Below are 17,479 nucleotides of genomic sequence, written 5' to 3'. Positions count from 1 at the left end.
CACAATGGTTGAGGAGATGAGTCTAGGGATTGCGATGTTAAGAACTGGAAGGGCTGAAGGGTGGCCCTACTTCTCAATGAAAGTGTGTAGTGCGTAGTGAAGGCAATGTTAGTCTAGGCATTATGCAGAGGGAAACTTTACGAGACAAGGGAGGCAAGTTTGGGCACTGTAATTGCGCAACGCATACTGGCTGAGGAAGAGGCTCAAGGGATTGCATAATTGAGTACTGCAAGGTTTCAGAAATGACACTACTATCCACTAAGAATGTGTAGTGTGCAATTCAGGGTAGGATTAGTCCAGACTCATGCAATGGGAAAGTGTAGGCAGTAAGGTTGATTGGCTCTGCTTTGAGGTTTCTCAATGCACAGTAAAGGACGATGTCCGCTAGATGGGTGTAATGTGTAGGTCTTGGAGGTAAGGATCTCATCAATTAGGCTTAGGAATGCGCATTATGCTCATCACTTAGCTAGAAGATGAATGTGCTCATGAGTTGTGCAAGAGGTGTGGACAAAGAAAAACTCTAAAATTGACTAAGTGTGATATCAATGGGACAAGAGAGTAAGAGCATATAACAAGCCTTGAACATGATCACAGACACATATACACCCATGCACATAGCAACAAGATATACAGTACCCAAAACTAATATGCATACAATAAAACGATAGTAAAATGACACTTATCTCCAAGTGCGGCAGTTAAGATATATCATTACAACACAAGTGTCGACTGCAACCAAAAGATGCGTTATGCCATGAGAATATGTCGAACACATGTTCTAATAACAAATGGGATCAATCAATGCAAGAGCGTGCACTAGAGTTGCCTCTTAAAGGTGTGCCAATGCCACCTTTAACAAAAGACAACAGTTTAGGCTTCTTTAGAAAGGAACTTGAGCACTTAGAAAAAGTTAGAGAACACGCATGAAACAACTTCAACGACTCAAAATGATAGTTTTCACACGACTAATGAAAGTCTCCAAAATATACCCTCATAAATTTGACTTAGCATTTAGCTACAATTGCAATCCAAAAATATTTACATAATCCAGAAATATAAAACACTATTTAAAAACATTAAAACCCCATTTATGTAGATGTTATTTTTAAATATTTTATTTAATATAAAATATAATAATATATTATAATTCATAGAAAATGTGTGAAAAATAACCATCCAAACACCATTTCCTTAGATATTATTTTGAAAACATTTATTTAATATAATAATTCATCATGACGCATAGAAATTGTGTGAGAAAGGAAATATTTATGCTTATAAAAATATTATTTTACATTTAGAGCGTAATAGTTTCCTCATGACAATTGAGAAAAATATGTGAGAAAATTATGTGGATGCGGGTAAATCAAATTGGATGCGGGTGACTGTTAATATATTATTTTATTTTATTTTATTTAATGATATTATCACATTAAAGTTGGCAAGTTGTTTGTGCGGAGTTTAGTGTTGGTGAAGATGACGACAAATCCTTTGAATCTTATCCCTCCCACCACCACTGTTAATAGGATCCTCCCACCACCACTGTTAATAGGATTGGCGTAAAACAGCTGCTTCATCTATAAATGGATCACCAGCTTCTGAAGAAACGCGCAGCTTCATCACATTCCATACGCAGTCCCCTTTCAATACCCATTCCTTTATTGGTCTTTGCTCACCCTTGCACCTCCTATGGACTCCATTGATCATGTTTTGGCTCGTCACATCGACTCATCACGGGAATCCGCAGCAACGCAGGAGCTCCAGCTGTATGAGATGATACTCTCAGCTGTCAAGCCATTGGCTTTGAAAGCAGCCCTGTTGCTCAACATTCCTGACATCATCGCCACACGAGGCAACGAGGTCCCCTTTCTGTCGAGCAGATTGCCTTTCACATCGCTGCTGCTAATTCCTCATCAACTAGCCATTCCCACGTGGACGTGGGATACCTCTACAGAAAATTCTGAGGTTCCTTACTTCCTATGGCGTTTTCTCTGAACAAGAAGAGGCCGATCAGGCAGACGATGCACACACAAAGAAAATAGCAGCACTGTCATGGCTTCCGTGGCGAAGATGTATGAAGATGGGTTTAAGAGTATGGCGACGCTGGTAGACGTTGGAGGAGGTATGGGCTCTGCCTTGTCCACAATTGTGAAGGAACATTCACACATTCGTGGGATTAATCTCGATCTGCCTCATGTCATTGCCACTGCGCCTCCCATAACTGGTAATTAGATTTGTAATGTTGGTCACCATTAATATAATAAATTTGTTGATATATATAACATGATAGCAAGTTGATGATGATTTATGACTGGGAACGAGGGAGTGTTGCAGGGGTGGAGCATATGGAGGGAAATATGTTCGAGCACATACCTTCTGCCGATGCAGTCTTGATGAAGGTGACGATTTCATCTGTGGTCTTCTGTTTGCATAAGAAATTTACTGCAGTGGATTTGTTGAGGGCTAATAATATTCTATTGTCATTTACTGCAGTGGATTACCCGTGACTGGGGGGACGAGGAGTGTGTGAAGTTGCTGAGAAGAAGCTATGAATCAACGCCAGCGAAGGGAAAGGTGTTAATTGTGGAAGCCATTGTTGGTGGAGACAAAGAAGGTGAAAGCATGTCGAGGCGATTGGGATTGTTATATGATATATCGATGATGGTTTATACAAATGGTGGGAAGCAGAGAACAGAGGAAGAATTCAAAGGACTGTTCGAGCGGGCAGGGTTCAAGAGGTACACCATCATCAAGTTACCTTTCCTTCAGTCGCTCATAGTGCTGTCCAAAGCCTAATAAGCGGTTGCGCTTCCGATTATCGTTACAATAACGTTGGTTTTGCTGGGGTTGTTATCATGCAGTATATGACCTATGTTTTATGTGGTACGTCAATAGTTTTAATTTTTAAGGAGCTAAAGGATTTAGAGTGCGATTATTGCTACAATTAATGTTGGTTTTGCCTTGCAGTATATATAATAATATTTTTACATCCGTGTCTATGTTGGTAGTGTAGTGTAATTAACGTTTATTTAAATTGGTCTGATTTTAATAAATTTAAAAAAAAATCATTTTTTTTTTAATTTATGTCAAGTTTAACTCAAATTTAAATATTAAATTAAATAATTTAAATATTATTTTTACTCTCTATAAATGTTAACGTACTCTGGAAAAGCCGTGGTCGCTTTCCCAGAGATTCATACCAAAGGAAACGGCAACGTTACAATTATGATTTTGAATAACATATCGTCGGTAATCCTTTTCTTTTTCTCTCCGAAGTTTGTGAATGTACGAAAGCCCGTACATATCGTCGTACATTTACTATCACAAAAATTTGAATCTGGTATAGTGTAGGGTTTGTTAAATTGTAATGCCCCTCTTTATTTTTGCCGTCCTTCCATATTTTATTGAATATTGCGTCTCTCCATTTAATGGAATGACTGCTATCCCATCGATATTCGCTAAAGAAAATGATAAATATCATTTAAGGATTTTCTTTGGGAATTGCCCCAAAATTTCCGACTCCGGCTACCAGCCCTCTCTTTCGAGGAAACCCATCCACAAGTAGTGAGTTGGAGTTGCTGAAAGTCGTAACTCTCTCGCATCCCCTCTTCCACGTTTCCACTGTCATCAACTGAGCGTTTGCGATGAGATCATCCACCGTCGTTGTCCTCGCAATTCCTGGGCCTAGTCAGGCTACTCTTTTTCTTTCTTTGGATTTGGAAGATAACAACTATGGTTGAAAGCAATATGAAATTGTTTTGTTGAGGTAAACTTTAAAATCGACTCATTTTATTTACTCATTTTGATGCGTACTTGGAGAATTGTCTTTCTTGTAAATATTAATTAAATACCACTTTATGTTACATTTTGTTATAAACCTTATTTATTACTTTTAAATTCAAACCCATAATGTAATTGTCTTTGGAGGCTCAAAGTAGATATAAAAATTAGTTGGTAAATATTAATGACTATTTTTAAATTTAAATTACAACTGGCTTGCTTTTACTATAAACATTATTTACTATTTTTAAATTGAAATTGCAATCTCCAAGGCACACTCAAATATTAAGCGGCTAATACAACAAGAAAGTTCCTATAATGAGAATAAAAGTATATTTTCAATTTAAATTTAAACTATTATGAAAATTATCGCAATAATTTAAATATAATATAATATTATTTTTAAAAATTTATTTATAGAAATTTTATGTAATTTTTAATTATTTATATAAAATATTAAATCGATAATTTAAATTAATCTAAAAAATAAAATATTTTTTTAGATAAATAAAATAGAAAATGAGTATATATGGTTTGTTAGTTTTAATTAAATGCATTTTAAAATATTAATAGTCTCACTTTCATTGTGCAAATTATTGCACTAAGGAGCATTTTAAGATCTAGCAAAATGTCTGTAAGTGTTTAGTTGACATAAAAATCATATATATATATATATATATATAGATAGATATGGGGTTAGTTTTAATTAAAAGCATTATAAAATATCAATAAGTGTTTTCTTACTCAATTCTTGATATTACAATTTGATATGAAAGAGATGTAGCATTTCACATTTGCTCTCAACTATGTCTATGTGAAATAACTTAATTTCATATTCACTTTAGAAAAATATGCATAATTTTTATATCTTTTAAATATTTAAATACATAAATAAACCATTTGAATATCTTTAATAACTATTTTTTTCCAATCTTAATTTCAAAAGTATGTATATAGAGGTAAAGAAAATAAAGAAATTAATTTTAATGTTGACTATAAAAAAATTAATGACCTAAAACAAAATAATTGAAAGTAAAAAAATAACAGTGATAATAGAGAGGTGTAGTTAATTAAATTATGAATATAAAATCAATAACAACAACAACAACAACAATAATAATAATAAAATTTAATATAAGTCATAAATAAAATATTTCAATATGCATAATTTTGAAGTATATTTTAAAATCATATTAAGGATCCTCAATGGGGTTGTTAATGCAATTAATGAGGGGGATTTGTGGGTTGTGCCTGCGACACTTGGACATGATGTTCATTAAAGAAGAGGGGGCATAACCAACCCCCTACATGCATTCATATGCAAGCTCCTAGATGGCCCGAACTCATTATATATCGTCCATATGATTTTTTTAGTAGTTGTTTGTGGTGGTTTGAGAGGAGGCAAGGGTAGGTCCTCGACCTCCCTATGGTTGCTTTATGTACTAGCTGATGGTGAAGGGCAATTTACGCTTGGGTTCGAGTCATGTTTCCGAGACAACATTTATGTTGTAGGCACAGGGGGAGGGGATAATGGTCCATACAGTTAGAGAGGAGTGAGGCTTTTATTTCATGACTCAATTTCCACTTACTTCAATACAATTATGTTAGAAATAGGGTAGGAGATACATAATTGGAGACTCAAGCTAAGGTGGAGAGACAATCCTAGTCTGATTCAGAAATCTTAGAGGATATGTCTACTTGTGATCTTGACCCTTGGCACACGAAGGGAAGGAAGAAGCAATATCTAAAATTGGTGGCCTTGCATTAGAAAATGAAAACTTTTCTAGTACTTGTCGTAAAAGAGAAGAAAGTGGAACAGTATAATGTCTTTGCCACTTTCGAAGATATAAAAAGAATTCTTAAAAATCAATTCTTTTGCTTAGATAGGATTGGTTATCGCCTAACTTATGTGGAGGGGCATATTGCACATGAATCCAATAGCAGGGATCCACCAAATCCACCAAGTTCAAGAGAAGGGGTTCCTACAACAATTGCATCCTCTCATAATGATTAAAGTTTCTATTTGGTTGCTTTGTATTTTTGTGCCAACTAGGTTTTGGCTCAACCCTGTCAAGAAGGCTTACGTTTTTATGATGTATTTAGGTTATTTCTATCAATGTGCCAAAACCATTCTAGCTCTTTGTTTTGTAAATTTTGTAGCCATGGGTATTTGGTGAAATGTTGGTCTGTTTATGTTAGGTAATGGATTGAGGAGGATTAAAATCCTCAGTGGGAAATTTGGAAAAGCTATGTAATCCCAATTTTTTTGGTAATTCAGAGTATCAATATACAAAAAATGAAAAAATAAACATATTAAGGAAAAATAAACATTTTAATGTGAACAACTTGATTTATAAATACCCTTGATGTGGGTGCGCGTGCGGTAGCACAAGTGGCACGTGAAAAGCCATCTGAGCCTACTCATCCACGCGCACATTAACTCCCCGTCAATGAACCGATCTGCCATTTACTCCTCTGGTGTGACAATCCCCCTCATGATGTTTGCGGGAAAATTCAAATCCTCATACACGAATTGGTTCAGTTTGGCAGTTTGGGCAATGAATTTGGGTGGTAAGGAGATTGAAAGTGTTTGGGTCTGTGTCTATGACCCCTCACTAGAGGCTCAGACATTGGGTGAGGAGGGCATATGATATTTGCAGTTGCTTAGCATGGATTGGGATAAGTTCGCTGGTCTACCCTTAGGAACTCGGTACGTGGACAATTTTGGGTTAGTACTGCTCCCTTGCCTATGTTGGCTACAAGTCTTTTTCCCTCCTTCACCAGTTTCTGGCTCCACTCCCGCTTGCTAGGACGCTTGATGGTTTTCACAGGTGTGTGGGTTTTCATCTAGTATTTGGTAATTTATGCTTTGGGCTTAGGTCTCTCCTTCGTCCTGAAGGTATATATAGTCTCTCGGCCAACACGTGGGGTTGTGGGTTCTATTTGTGTGATGATTTGGGGTGGTTTCTAGGAATTGCTCCACTCTGTCACCTGATCTGGGTAAACATGTGCCTAGTTGGACAACCTCTGGCATAGTTAATGTCATAACAACTACCACCTCCGCAGCTTGGAGGCATGGGTGGAACATATTAACTTTCACATTCATGATCGAGTTGGCTACTTTGAAGCTCCCATTGTAATGCCCCCTCATCCCCCTCCTTGATATGCTGCTATCAGTTCTAGTATGCTTTCGTGTCTCTCATAGTATGCTAAGGCCATAGGGCCCTTCGGAAATAATGTATGCAAATTGTCTATCCTGGTATTCTCCAACCCCCAATCTCAAAAAGTATGGTTGGAATGAGGGAGCGAGGACTGTTGAGAGAATTTTTGTACGCTATGATATTTTGAAAATCTAATGAAATCCATTTTGAACGAAGAAAAAAAATACTTGATTTATAAATAAAATATTTTAATATCCATGTTAAGTAAAGCATTTCAATGTAAATATGCTTGAAAAATAAAAATAAAAATGTATGTAAATATTATATAAAGAAATTGAAAAAGATATTTTTTTATGGCTAAAACATTTTAAATAACCTCAATATTCTACATTTTGTCTATTTTTCAAATACAATTTCCCATAATCTATGTTTGAAATCTAGCAAGTATTTGTTGGAATTACAAGTCTAAAATGTATAGTCTATAAAATCAATGTGGTTTACAAGGCATTGAATCCATTACACATTAAAAAATGATATATATATATATATATATATATACACACACACACACACACACACACACACACACACACACACACACACACACACACACTTACTATAGATCAAGTATTTAGCAGTGATTTTTTTTTATTCAAATTTTACATTCTAAAAAAAAATTAGATGTCAAAATAATTGATCTTATTCTCCTAGTTAACATGAATCTATACTCCTAAAAGCCAATGAGGGAGTGACTAGGGTTTGAAGGAACACTGCATCAACTACAGCCTAAGTACCAACTCTGGAGGAGGAGAGACCCAGAGTGGTAGAACTTCGCAGAAGAGTGGATATTCTGACCCTACAGATGGAAAATGCGAAGTCCATTAGGACCCCTTCTTTCAAACAGGTAATGATGCATAAACAGAAATCGACACAGGATGGAGTGCAGATATTAGGTTCTGAGAAGTCAAGTAAGGAGAATCTAACCAACAAAGGAAAGCGGACCAATGAGGGAAAAAATACCAGGAAACAGAAAGAAATTATTGGAAGCAATAGTACAATGAAAAAAGACAGTACGAGTCCCTCTCAAGCACAGGCTTCACAAGGTAACAAGCCGGAGGATGAACAAACAAAAGAAGAGGAGGATCTAAACCAAAACAAGGCAGAACAGGAAGGAACAATGTTAGCAGCCAAAGGAAAAAATACCCATGGACCGTGCAAACCCAAAGCCACTGACACCCTTTGGGTAATCATTTCTAACCAAGAACTTTAGGCATACCTTGACCACATGTAGAACACGCAGTGATCTACAGGTTCATGGGGTTATGGCCAACAGAAAGAGCATTGTGCATGTGTATTGAGCAACAATGGAAAGCCAAAGGGGATGTAAGACTACACTTAGGAGCCAAGGGTTTTTTCATAGTGTTTTTTTCCAATCTGGAAGACAAGGATCGAGTATTTGATAGAGGGTTGTATTTCTTTTCCTCAGCAGGTCTTTACATGAAACCATGGAAACCAAACTTTGTGCCAGAACAGGAAACCTTCAAACAGGTAAAGGTCTGGATCCGCCTATTCTCTCTTTCGATTGACTTTGGGGACATGCTACACTGAAACAAATAGGCAACAAGTTAGGTACCTTCATTAAATCCTCAGAAGTGACATTACAAAAAAGGTATACCTCATGCACTAGAATATGTGTAGAAATGGATGTTTCGGGAGCACTTCATGAGGGCTTATGGCTGGAATACAGAGATGAAGTGTATTTTGAAGTGATAGACTATGAGCAGATCCCTTTCTGCTGTAGGAAATGTCATGAGCATGGAAATTTGATCAGATAATGCCCAATGAACAAATCAGCGAAGAAAACAAAGGAGAAAAAAGAAGAAAAGAGTAAGGAAGCTTTTGTATGACCGAATGCAAGATAGACAGCAAACAAAAAATGACAGACTAAAGCAAGCACTTCCCTTAGAAACACAAGCAATGCTTTTGAGGTGTTAGAAATAGACACGAAGTCAGAGGACAACAATCTAGAGAAATAATCACTAAAAGAAATCCAACCTATAGCCACTCCAGAAATGAAAGAACCTATTTCTAAGCCATCGATCAACATCCATCAAACTCAAGGACCAGTGGAAGGTTTAGAAGAAGATTCAGAGATGATAACCAGCGAAATAGGGCTCGAAGATATGGAGCTAAGCGACATGCTTGAGCAAGAAGGTATGGATCTACCAAACATGGTAGAAAACTGGAAAAAGAATGGAATGGAACATATATCGGAGTAGGAGGTAAACAGAATGAATAACTTATTCATAGCAAGACAACAACCAGAGCTGGAGTTGCAGAGAAAGAGCTTGGGAACAACAAAAGGGTTAGGGGTAAGAGTGCAGGGACTGCATCAAACCTCCACCAACTCAAAGCACTGGAAAAAAAGAGGAAGAAGGACTAACAATGAGGCATTACAAGAACTGGGACAGATGCTCCTAAATTCAGGTAAGATGAAAGCCCTCGAGGCTTTCCCACTAACCTCGTAAATTATGTTAATTATGAAATTACTTTCATGGAATGCTAGAGGGCTAAATAGCCAAAAAAATAGCGTCTATTAAAGAAGACAGTCCAAAAGGAAAAACCTGATATAGTGTTTTTGCAAGAAATTAAATGTTCCAACAACACAATGGTTAATATCAGTAAAAAATAGGGTAAACAAATGGACTACCTAGAAACATCAAGAAATGGATGGGAAGGGGATATGGCCATTCTATGGAATCCGCGGGTTATCCAGCTCATTTCCTCTGAAGCTACCAGATCTCACATATCAATAGAATTCCAAATAGTGGGGAATCTAGAAACATATCTATGCACAAATGTCTATGGGCATAAGAAACTAGAGGCTAAATTGCTCCTACTGAGCACTCTGTCTAGATTGCAGCTAAGATATCCTCAAGCAAAAGCTATCTTCAGAGGTGATTTTAATATGATCACTTTGCTCACGGAAAAGAAAGGAGGCATTAGAATGCTCAATAGGGACACTGAAGCTTTCAGAGACTTCATTAAACTGGCCAAGGTGGTAGACGTCTTCCCCAAGAGTGGTGCTTTCACTTGGAACAACAAAAGGGGGGCTGATAGGAAAATCGCCTCTCAACTGGACAGATTCTTAGTGACAGAAACCATTCTCCTGGAAGGAATCACTGTGGAGTCAGACATACTACCTAGTGGAGGTTCAGACCACTAGCCCATAATAATGACTAGAGCTTTCCAAGGCACTCCTAGGAATAAGCCATTCAGATTTGAAATTTTTTGGCTCAGTCAGCCTGAGTTCCTCCCGAAAATTGAACAATGGTGGAATGAACCATTAGGCATAAGAGGAATTAAAATGTTCATTCTACATGCTAAACTCAAACACATCAGAGCTAGACTAAAATCCTGGAATCAAGAAGTCTTTGGTAACATATTTAAAGAGAAAAAGAAACTAGAGGAGCAATTGGAACAAATTCACAAGGATTGGATCCAAGGAAATATCAACCAAGAAACTATGAATATAGAACAAAAACTCATGTAGGACTAGCAGTTAAGATGCCAACAGGAGGAAATGTTATGGAAGCAAAAGTCTAGAATTCAATGGCTTAAGGAAGGTGAGCAGAACACAAAATTTTTTCATAGATCTACCATTGATCACAAGGGTGCTAATAAATATTAGGCATTAAAGATGATCAAGGATCCTCGGTACAAACTCATCAAGAAATCTCAAGCCTTCTTATAAATCATTTCAGCCAGATTGCTTGGGAACCTGAGATTGACAGAGAGGAAGCAATTGAGGAACTATTGACTTCTATCCCCATGCTCATCACTGAGTATCAAAACAAGTCTTTAAATCGAGAAATCACCTTGGAAGAAGTGGAAGAGGCTGTGAAAGATATGCCAAATTGTAAAGCACCTAGACTAGATGGCTTCACCATTGACTTTTACCAGCTTGTTGGGAGATCATCAAGTTAGAGGTATGGGAAGTGGTGGAGGATTCCCAATGCTCCTTGTCAATCCTCAAATCTCTCAATTCTACATTCCTTGCCCTTATTCCAAAGGAGGAGGAAGCTAACACTCCTTCAAAGTTTCTACCAATTGCACTGTGCAATGTTTTGTATAAGATTATTTCTAAAGTCATAGCCAACAAACTAAAAACAATTCTTCCTGGAATCATTTCGGAAGAACAATCAAGCTATGTAGAAGGGAGACAGATTTTGGACAACATCTTGTTGTCTCAAGAGATGATTCACACTCTCCAAACTCAGAAAAAAGCAGGTGTGCTAATGCAGTTGGACCTATCAAAAGCTTATGATAAGGTAAACTGACACTATTTGGAAGCTATTTTAGAAGTCTTTGGTTTTGCAAAACAATGGATAATCTGGATCCTCGCCCTGGTTAAATCTACTAGATTTTCAATCCTGGTTAACGGAGCTCCCTCAGCCCAGTTTACACCCTCACAAGGTTTACAGCAAGGGGACCCGCTATCCCCCTTTCTGTTCGTTATTCTAATGGAAGGTTTAAGCAGGCTAATCAATAGAGCAAAAGAGGAAGGAATTATTCAGGGAATCCAACCTTTGCCTTCAAGCCCTACAACAACACATCAGCAGATTGTCGATGACACAATGCTACATGACACGCCCTTGGTCAGAGAAGCTCTTGGCTTCAGAAATATTCTCAATCGCTTCAGTATGGCTTCAGGTATGGAGCTTAATCTAGCTAAATCTTCCATTTTATTTTTCAATATGCACCTAGTAGTTCAAAAAATATTTCTGCCATCCTAGGCTTCAAAAGATGAAACCTCCCCTCTAGATACCTTAGCGTTCCGTTGACTGACAGACCCTGGAAAAAATTGCATTAGGAAAGAATTATTGCCAACTTAGAGAAAAGATGTCAACATTGGATGCACAAAGCCCTTAACTTTGCAGGCTGCCTTGTCCTCACCAATTCAGTCCTCCATGCCATTCTGCAATACATGCTTTCCATTCTCCCAGCCCCTAAAGGGGTTCTTCAAAATATCTATTCCATTCAAGAGCGTTTCTCTAGTCGGGTAATTCAGGGAAGTAGACATTGTCTCTAATGGCATGGGAGAATATCTGCAAACCCAAACACCTAGGTGGGCTAAATCTGCAGGACCCCTTCACCGTCAACCGGTCATGTGGAGCCATGTTATGGTGGAGGTGGCTAAAAGAACCCAACCTACCCTGGGCCAAACATTGGAAAGCAAAGTATGCTCACAATTATAGCCTTCAGAATTTTATTAAGATGCAAGAATACCCTGATGGCTCTCCAATTTGGAACCTAGCTAGAGCTAATCGGCACATAATTTAGGAGAAGAGTTTTTGGGAAATCAGAGATGGAAAAAATTCCCTATTCTGGGAAGATGCTTGGCAACAACTACCTAAGCTGGAAAGCCCTGAATTCTTAACCATTGAAAGAAGAAACCAGGAGCTAGGGAGAACAACAGTAAACCACTATTGGAAACCTAATGAAAATGACCAAGCATGGAGAATGTGGTTATTCAATAACACAGAACCGTCAGAAGGGGAAAGTAACAATATAAGAGCTCTGAACACAAAGTTGGCCAAAAGAAAGATCAGGAAAGCACGAGAGACTAATCAACTACGTTGGGGCAAGCTTGAGGGGGGAAATTTGTCACTCGAAAAAGCAAGAATCTACATAGAAGGAACTAAACATGAGGACAAAATTAATTGGTATAGTAAAGTTTGGGATAATCAACTTTAGCCAAAGATTAAAACTTTCGTCTAGATCTTGATGCACCGAAGAACGCTTACCTGGGAAAATATCAGGAAAAAAGGATTCATAGGCCCATCGCATTGCCACTTGTGTAGAATCAAGGAGGAAACTATGAATCACCTTCTCAATACTTGTGAATGGATAGATAGCCTCTGGAATTGGATGGAAACCATTTTTAAGAGAATGGATGGGGTAGGAGACTCAATTCAGGACACTATAGAGAACTAGAGAGGCAATTTCTCCAAAACACAAATGGTTAACACATTATGGAAACTAATACCATGGTTTATAGTATGAACGGCATGGAAAGAAAGAAACAGAAGGGTGTTCCAAAGTGAAACCAGAAACATAGAATTTATTTAAAAAATGATTCTGCAAAACATAAGAGAAACAATTCTCACCAGAGGGAAAGCAGAACAGAACAAGAACTTCTCAGTCTTGAACTTACAAATTCTAAAATCATTTGGTATTGAGATAGGAACCATCATTGTTTCATCAAATCCGTGACAACAACAAGGCACCACCATGAATACCTGGACTCCTCCTCTGACAGGCTTTGAAAAACTCAACTTTGACGGGGCTCCTCAGGGAAATTCAGGGCTAGTAGGCATTGGAGGTGTTCTTCGGGATAGAAAAGGGGAAATACAACGTATTTTCAGTCATTCAATGGGTGAAGGAACCAATAATGAAATGGAATTTTCAGCATTAGAGAAAGGATTAAGAATTCTCAGGCGCCTGAAAACTAGAGCCACAATGGTGGAAGGGGATTCTCAATTGACTATCACTGCAGCAAGGAGATTGCATTCCGGATCAAAACTGAGTAAGGTCACAAAGAATTGGAGGCTAGCCAAGGTCACAGAGCTCATAGCTAAGCACCTCTCATGCCTTGATGGAATCATACTACTAGCAGTGAGAAGAAAGGTGAACACAGTGGCTAATCATCTAGCCAACTACGGGATTAATAACCTCTCCACCTACCCGTACACCTATTGGCATAAGGTCACATGCACCAAACTTCGGAGTAAGTGCACACTTCTCTCGAGACAAGACATAAGTTAACGGGAGAAGTGGTGTAGGGGTACGAAGGAATTTTCCTTAACAACGAATGAAGATAGCCAATCGAAGGAATATCAGGTGACAGACCCATGAAGTACATAAGGAGGAGTGGTAATTCACCCACAAGGAAAAAGTGCATCAATCGAGGCAAATAACCAACAAAAAATATGATCAACACCATCAGCAAATCACAAAGGAGGACATTTGGCATTTAGCGAATAGGCTCAAGCATGGCAGAGTTAAATCTAAGGATACGCATCATAAACAGGAATTGGGAAATCATAATAACAGTTATTATGGCAGGATTAACACCTATCCGTTGGCGAAGTGGGAAACCTCGGGCCAATCCTGGCCACCCTCTACTATATCTACTACTTCCCACCAGAAGTTCGACATACAGCTCTCCCAAGACCTGCAATATAGCAATTGCTGTGCCATCAGGAGTTTCAGTGGTTCTCCGCTCTGCAATAGCAGTATGGTGCGTGAAGGAAGCCACAATGACTCAGCTAACCAAGACCTACAAAAGGCTCAGGAAGCCTATGAAACTTGGACTACCCAAAAGGAAAAGAGGAAAATCGAAGAGCTTGAAGTGGCAGTTACAGAGGAGGAAGAACATCTGGAGGAGCAAGAGAAGGAAGTGGAATGGATTCAAGATCCGAGCACTAAAACTACTTGAGCAATGCAATTTGTTAGAACACAGAGTGAAACGTGGAGGATGAAAACTGTAGAGCGATAACTAGGGTCTCTCACACCACCAATTATTCCACATTATTAAGTCAATCCGGGATCGTTTTGTTCTTTCAAGGAGTAACTCAATCCGAGGCTGTTCTGTCCAAGTAATGCTCGGTAGTATAGCGTTCTAATGACTTGAAAGGAAACAAACACTAAGCTGTAACTAAACCAATTCAGAAGATGAAATCACACAAGGAAGATGATCAGTCAAGGGTACGAAACCAATAACCCTTCCCTTTAGAAACTGATAAAGAAAGAAAACCAAAGCATGGACTTAGAGGTCTGGGAGCTAGGCAGCGTCTTGCTGGGCTCACGACAGCCTTAGGCCTACTATCACGCGAAAGCAATAAAGGCAGATTAACGAAAGTAAAATGGAACAGCAATTCTAAAATGGAACAGCAGTAATCAAATGGAACAGCAGTAATCAAATGGAACAACAAACTATCATAAACAGGAAACGTCAATCATATAAATTGAAACAGCAACTCAAGTGGAACAACAAACTCAAATGGAAAAACAAACTCAAATGGAATAGCAAACTCAAATGGAACAGCAAACCCAAGTGGAACAGCAAACCCAAATGGAACAGCAAACCCAAACGGAACAACAAACTCCGATGTATGTACGCGTTCTATACTACTGTAGCGATCCGAGAGTAATGTATGATGTGACTATGTTTCTGAACAAAGTGATATTATCTTCAAGCCTCACAAATACTTATTTTATATGAATCCAATAACGATAACATTCATACCAATATCTTGCTGTAGAAATGGGTGCAATTCGAATAGATTCAGTTTGTGTAATACAGAGACGTGAATTAAAGAACTTATTCAGATTCAGATATTAATGAAGAAGCATAGTCTATCATATAAAAGATATATCAGATTACTAAAACAAGAGAAATAAGCAAACCACACAAATCACCGTATGATACAACAGCAAGTGACCGTCGGAGCTGGGCCCTTGGCTACCAATGGTACACTGCTTAGAGTTACTTCAGATGCAGAAACTAAGTGAACACCAAGTCCTTTATATTGATTGCATTAACAAAAGTATACAAAATCAGATCTTACAAAACTTAATGATCAAAGTTGTTCTGAGTTTATAATTATAACAACAGTCGTCCCCCCACGCTCGATGGCGTGGTAGCTTTATATAACAGAAATGACGGAGATATCTAGATACAAAAGATAAGCTTAAAGCAGCGATCCCTCAGGATCGAAGATCCTGAGGGATTCGCTAATTGTTCAGTTCTCCTCTTTCCTTCTTGCGTTCTCTGTCTCGGTATCCTACGTTCTTTTCCTGGACTATTCGGCTCTAATTTTACTTGATCTTGTCCGCATCCGGTTCCCTGTCGACGGGTCAACAATTACTTTCCCTTCACTTCTTGTTTTTACTCGATAATTCCCTATTTCCGCGTCCTTCTGCATAGAAAACATCAATTATTAGTGATTGAGCTTCGTTTGTCCATTTTCACACAATTTATCAAAACCCTTATATTTTTTAGACTCATAATGCAGAAAAGGTTAGAAATAGTATTGAAAAACCACTAGATTGCTTGTCAAAAAGCATACCTTCCAGGTGCTCCACACACCCCCCTACTTACCCTGTTTCATGTCCTCATGAAAACGTTGTAATTGACATGCAAGGCTGTGAGAGAGTAGGCCGGAGAAGGGATCTCAGGAAGAGGTCGACAACCATGATTAGCAACTAGATGGTCAAAGAGCTGATCTAACTGATCTGCAGGCATCTCATATAGGGCCTGATATCCAGGTGCAGGATGCCAAATAATTGGGCTGCGAAACCGATACCCCAACCAGAATGGTCCTGCTCGCAGAATCTGTTCCCCATAGAGACTCAATCGACTGGCAGCCAATTCAAAATTATCAAAGTTAAAGGGTTCCCTGAGCTGGATGTTTGGGTTAGAGGTTTGATAGCGAAACTTTGCAGCATGGAGGGCATGGTCTTTGATAGTCAGGAAATACTCCAGACCATTTCGGATCAAGTCTCCATGCATGGGACCTAATATCTTCATGACACCTGGGATCCTCATCACACTCCTATGCTCTCTCCATAATGCTGCTGGGTCCCTAGGTTCAGCTCGTACCCATAGGTCTAAACTATTTTCTTGCCTCTGGAAGATGTTATAGGCTTTAAGCCATTTTAACTGATTCACCCCAAATGAGATAAAGGCTTGGAATTGTATATCGCCAACGAAAGGGCCAGGATTCAAATCGGTTTCCTGGTCTAAGACAAGATTGTGCAGATAAAATTCACATAACAACCTTTGAACTTTAACTCCATAGTGCTTGCAGCAGTCTATAAAATCATTAACAGTGTTGATATGGATAGGTGCTCCCGCCCTAACAGCTTTTATTTTTAATCTCAAATATCGTTCAAGCAAAAACAAAGCATAATTTTTAGCAGGGGCTCTACAAGTCAAAACATCAGTATACAAGGAACACAAGGTGTCCATCTGCTTAACAACACTATCTAGTCGACGAGTTACCTTAGCAACCTTTTCCTGCTCCTTCTGCCATCCTTCAAAGGCCTGGCTCTCAGACTGACTGATGTTTCGAAGTTGCTGTTGGAGCTCTTCGTATCTTTCCTTGGGGACCGTCTGTTCTCGCAACTGCTCGGCCTCCTGCTGGGCCTCCTTCATCATTTTATGCAAGGTTCTGGCTTTTGGGTCTTTCTTCCACACAGCCGTAGAAGCTGGAAGTTTAACCTGGACCTTCTTATTACGTTGTTTGGAATTTTGGACCTGAATTACACCCGAGGGGGGTGCTTCTGTTTGAACCTCTTTGCTATCTGTTTCCTTTTTAATGCGAACAAAGGGTTGCTGCGGTCTTCCTACCACCAGAGCCTCTTGCTGTTCCATTGGAATGTCCATTCGTTCCTCCGGGCTAGATGGAACAGCAGTTTCTATTGGAACAGCACCTTGTTCCTCATTATCATTTGGAACAGCAGACTGTTCC

The 17,479-nt window shown here is 38.6% G+C and overlaps 1 pseudogene across 1 annotated transcript; it reads left to right on the top strand.

The window, feature by feature from the left end:
- Positions 1–1,581: 1,581 nt before the first annotated feature.
- LOC149248097 ((R,S)-reticuline 7-O-methyltransferase-like) lies at positions 1,582–2,987 on the top strand (annotated as a pseudogene). The gene is made up of 3 exons (XR_016266644.1): positions 1,582–2,224; positions 2,335–2,399; positions 2,494–2,987. The product of XR_016266644.1 is annotated as a (R,S)-reticuline 7-O-methyltransferase-like (transcript).
- The last annotated feature ends 14,492 nt before the right edge of the window (positions 2,988–17,479 follow it).

This window comes from Pinus tabuliformis, chromosome 7 (assembly GCF_031772625.1).
Source record: "Pinus tabuliformis cultivar Carrire ecotype Pingquan chromosome 7, CPIR1, whole genome shotgun sequence".
Taxonomy (NCBI): Eukaryota; Viridiplantae; Streptophyta; class Pinopsida; order Pinales; family Pinaceae; genus Pinus; species Pinus tabuliformis.
This window is presented reverse-complemented; position numbering and strand designations above follow the sequence as displayed.